Here is a 5,823-nt window from a genome sequence, read left to right on the forward strand (position 1 = left end):
CACTTCAACTAACTGAGGTTCTAAATCCTTTTTCGCTATAGTTCTTTGTTTTTAATGAACTGCTTAAGTGTACTGTCCATGTATGTTGTCTGTGCTTCCATGTTTGTTGTGCAAGTTTAGTTTTTTATATAAAACGAACATATGGACCAAGGCACGGATACTGTGTTCAAATACTTTACAGTTCATTAACATTGCAACCAACAATTCTTTGGTAACTGCCATAAACATTTTTGTTTATTGTTTTGCAACATGAGTTTATTATATTGCAACCCACAGCTGTTTGCTAACTGCCATGAACACTTCAATTTCACCAATTAGTAATAACACTCGCCCTAATTTTTTCATGTATGCACCTTGTCTAGCCAAGGAGCAACTGCTTGAGGATACGAATCAAGATGAGCAGCCATGATGCCAAAGTGCTGCAAAACTTGGTCCTCAATCTTGCATCCTCAGTGGAAACTGGTGCTTTCAATATTAGGAGCTTTTTAGAAGAGGCTTTCCGTCATTTGGGTGACGTGCATTACCTTCTGAATGCTCTACTTGCTATTCGAAAGGAGGTAGACCTGATGGAGCAGGATGCACTAGAGAGCAAAGCAAGGTCTGACCCAGAGAAGGAGAGGATGGAGGAACAAATTAACCTTGCTGAGCCTGCGAATCCAGTGCCTAGACAATTTACTTTCACCCCCCTTCCTCACCTGAATTGTATGAGGCCAGTGACAATGACTCCTATGACTCGGACAGGTCAACTAGGTATAGCATTTGGAACCTGTAATAGTGGTACCTAGACCATGGTCTAAGTGGTAGTAATGCATCGAAATAAAATAGGAACTTCTGTGTTATGTCTTTGATGCATGGGTAACCGATGTAGGAATACTTCTGAAAGTTGCCTAGAGGGGGGGTGAATAGGCAAGTTAAAACTTTTTCAACAAAAACTAGAAGCAAACTGGGTAAAACTGAATTGATCTCGAAATTCACCCAGTTAACTTTGGAAATAAGATGTTCTAGTTGATCCACAGGGTTCAAAATAGTAGATCTGAGAAGGGCACTTCTCAAAATCCACACACCAAATATATATAAACAAATCTTCCACGCAATGGTGAGAGAACGAAGAACACAAACAAACACAATGAGCAAGAACACAAGAGACACAAGATTTATCCCGAGGTTCGGTCACACCACCAAGGTGCCCTACTTCCTCGTTGAGGCGCCCACAAAGAGCCGGGTCTCTTTCAACCCTAATCCTCCCTTTGCCGACCACAAAGGTCAAGCCCACACAATAATCTTTGCTCAAACGAGCGGGTAATACAAACTTTCTTGTGGTCTTCCACAAGATTTGGAGACTCACAAGAGACACCTAGTCGTCTAGGAGCTAGAAGCTCCAAGAGTAATGAATTCACAAAGAACTCGATGTAGTACCAAAGCTCGAATCAAGAAGAGCAAGAGAGATTTGGAGATGAAGCACAAAAACCGCAGCTCTCAAACTCACTCAAAGATTTCTCTTCAAAGATTTGAAATGGGAGAGGCAAGAGGTGTGTGAGAGAGAGTGGGAGGTGTTTCTCAGGTTGGGAATGAAGTTTTGTGCGTGCTCTACTATGGGGAAGAGTGTGGGAGGTGTATATAAAGGTGCCCCAAAAGCTAGTGGCCGTTGGGGAAATCTGACTGAAATTCGGTTGAACCGGTTCTAAAACCGGTTGAACCGGATTCCACCAGTCGGTTTTCGGTTCACTAGCAGACTCAGCCGAAGACTGAACCGGACTCAAATTCAGTTGAACCGGTTTCAAATTCGGTTCAACCGGTTTCAAATTCGGTTGAACCGGATTCAAAATTTGGTTGAACCGGTTTTCCAAAAATCTGCACACGACTTTTTCTGACAGGACTGACTGGCAGACTGGCAGTGACAGAGGGGAACAGTGCAGAAATCGGTTGAACCGGTTTTAGGTCCGGTTGAACCGGTTTTTGAACTGTTGCACATATTTTGAGAAAACCGAAGTGAAACCAGGGTAAAATGGAAGTTTTAGATCAAGGATTTTGAGCTTTAGTACCAACACCAACCTTCTTTATGGATCCCCCTTGATAGTACGACGATTCCTATACTCAAGTTAAATAAAATATAATTAAGTAAACTCCTTGAGTCATTGGTGTCTCATGTGTGATTTCTCCATGGTGTTGCTTCATAAGGATCACTAACATCCTTGTCTCACCTTTTGAAGCAAACACAAATCGAGCCTGTGACTTGTGCCATTTCACCATATATGAGTTCAAATCATGGCTTCAAGTCACCTTACTGATGCATCAACATGTTGTAACTCTTTATAGCTGATTAGTTCATCGACTTAGTGCAAGTACTCTCTTCTTCACCTTAGCCATGGTACCTCGGTCTACAAGCCGTCGCTTGGCCTTCACCTTCGCTTAATTCCTCGAAGCCCTTTCCTTGCTATCTTCACCCTATCAAGCCATTCTTGAGTCACATCCTATTGAGCATCCATTGAGAGAATCATTTCTTCAATATTGTGAACCTTGCTTGAATGACATCTAGATATAACTGCTAAGATCAATCAAGCTCTAGTTTGATTCTCATATATTCATATATGGACTAATAGTAATATGGTAAAGCCAATTCACGATTCCTCATATCTTATTCACTTTGGCTTGACCAATCCTCTTAATCACTTCAACCTCTATTATGATCATATTTATGCATAGTGATTTCTCACGACTTGTCCATATATCCAAACCAATATAGAGACCATATTATATCCATTTGCATTGTCTCACTCGTTATTTGACCTTGTGTTGAACCTTGTTCACTGATCATTATACACTATTCAAGTATGTTCATCATACTGAATTTCCTGTTCAACACTTGGCAAACTTGTTAGACCTTTAAATGTGTTGTTATCCAAATCACCAAAACTCACAAAAGGGATGAATGCACTTTCAATCTCCCCCTTTTTGGTGATTGATGACAAACCATTTAAAGCTTACATAAGATTTGATAAATAAGATTTTGAATCCTATGATATAGTTTCCTCCCCCTAAATATGTGCATTTCAGAAAATACCAATTTTGTACTCAGATGCCAAAACCACATATTTGGGTCAAAGAGTGAAGACAACTTATATCATACTATTCATAGGGTGCTTTGTGTCATAAATAAACGTGATGCTCATGACATATTATGCACTCATCAATTTACTTCATCTTATGTTTTACTTATGATTCAACCCCCTTTTGTCAATTATTTCTCCCCCTTTTCAAAAGTCTTCTTACACTTAGTTACATAAGACTAAAGGTAAGCTTTAATGCACACTTTCTCCCCCTTTGTCATAAATCTCCAAAAAAAGATATAAAGAATATAAAGGGTAGAAATTATGATTAATCAAGATTTGAACACACTATCATGAAAAGGGTCCTTATATGGCACAAAGGTAATGGAGAAGTGTCATAAGTGATGTACCTTTGCGTTTTACCTTTTCAAAGGGTGTTCCACACTTGTGTTGTATTTAGAGTTCATTTTGCAATCTATTGTTGGCATAATTGTGACATAGGTCCAAGATATCAAATGAATATTGTCATACTAATTGAAAGATAAATCTTGATACCTGGAGTCTAGATGTCACCTAGCATTTTCTTATCATAACAAGAGGCAACATGAAAATTGCACAAGTATGAATTATACAACTAGTGATCATGTACGAAAATATCAATTGAAAACCATCAATTGATACAATTTGATAGATAATCAGATCACTAATTGCATATTACGCTAAGTTCTCCTCAAGTTTTAGTGCACATATATATATGAATTCAATTGATACCTGTTGAGAGTACTTATTTGCAACTTAAAGTACCATTGGCATAAAAGGAGTATCAATTGAACATAATCATGCAACATAAGAAACATGTGCACTATTTAATCAATTAAGTTCTAGACAGGAGAATCTATAAGCTATGCTACTTCAGATATTTGTAATCCAAAACGATGTGATACATATTTACCAATTTTAGATGACGTTGGAGTAGCATATACAAGAGAAACTCATTCTCTTATGAAATGTATAGAAGATACATTTATTGGAGCAAAGAATCTTTGATACCCATCAAAATTTGCAGTGGAAGCGATTGTCTTTGCCCGAAGATTCCTTTCTAATTTGAGACTACACACATAATAGACTTGAAAATAAAGTTAGTCTCAAAGATTCAAATTATAGACCATTCTCCCCCTAAATGTGTGCATACAAGTGATGAATACTTGTTTTACCTTATGCACTTGGAATTGTGAGGTCAGGGGATTAAGTTCTACAATTTGAACCTTGGTACAAATAAAGTATGAAAATATGAAATTGCACCAATTGAAGGAATTACTCATAATAAAAAGGTATACTAATAGACATGATATACAATATTTTAAGCCAAGATTCTTGAGAAGTTAGCATGTTTGACTCATACCTCACTAAGATGACTTAAGACAAACTTATGACATCACCACAAGAGGTATTAATCAAATATCTAGAGATTCTATAATCATCACCACTAGTGCAACCTTATGGTGAGACTTAAGATATTGCATATACATGCACACACTAGCATGTAAGAGCCTAGATACAAAAACTATAATACAATAGTTCATGGAGTGACACACCTTTGTTCCATGTCATATGGTCTTCATTATAATCATGAATTTCTATCTTAGCTTTTGATAGTCTTGACATTTCAAAGAGAAACTTATCCTCTTTAAACGTTCAAGAGGAACTCATTCTCTTCAAAGAACTACACAAATTTACTAAAAGAAAATGTTAGTCTTTAAGGACACAAGATATAGAGTGAGCTCCCCCTAAATGTATACATCAAGTACTCGAATTACTTGTAACATGCACGTGAATCAATTAAGATTCTTAGAGGAGTTCATCATATATCTTGGTCAAGGCATAATATATTTGAAACAATTGAATTTATGCTAGAGAACACATATTGTTCCCCAATAGAACTAATCCATGGGGTGACATGTGGTAAATATTTGATCATTTCCTTGGAACCACTCATCCTCATTTGATGTTCTCCAAGGTGTGAGACTACAAAACATGAACTTGAAGAAAACATTAGCCTCACAAGATATAGGCTAAACTCTTCCTCAATTTGTGCATGCAAGAGTACACAAAGTACACTCATGCACATCAACAATACGAGGTTAAAGGTGAAGTTTGCGCTATATCTTGGTTTAACATAACATGCTTTACATAGATGATGAAAATCAAACCAATTGAAAGTTTAAGAACTAAAAGTATATCAATTGAAATCCTAAAGGGTAAAGCATGCTAAGATGAACCTCAACCTCATAATGAAGGATATCATATAAATATGTCACTACATCTTCATTATTTGGTTGACAAAAAAAATATAACTCCCTTCTGATTCACTGTGATCTCTTTTCTCTTTATGATTTCATCCAACCAAGTGATCTTGAACTTCACTCATTTTTTGTAGATTTTGAATCCATCTTGAAAGCTCTTGGAAGGACCTCGTTGTAACACTTAGAAATGAGAGCATTAAAAACACAAGAGAGAGTTTCACAAATGATGATCCTTATATGTGGATGGCAAATGAATCATCATTATTGAAACCCAAAAGGATAGAATAAATTCCTTTAAATTAGTGCACACATATAGTTGATGTCAAAGTTATATGCACTATTGAACATTTTATATTGCAAGGAATTTAACCTATACTATGGTACATCCCACTAAGGATAGAATACTAAAACAACTGAAGGAGAGGGAGTTTTCATACCTTGGCCTCTTATCAACTCCATCTTACTTTAGTTGA

The sequence above is a fragment of the Zea mays genome, chromosome 9 (genome assembly GCF_902167145.1).
Source record: "Zea mays cultivar B73 chromosome 9, Zm-B73-REFERENCE-NAM-5.0, whole genome shotgun sequence".
NCBI lineage: Eukaryota > Viridiplantae > Streptophyta > Magnoliopsida > Poales > Poaceae > Zea > Zea mays.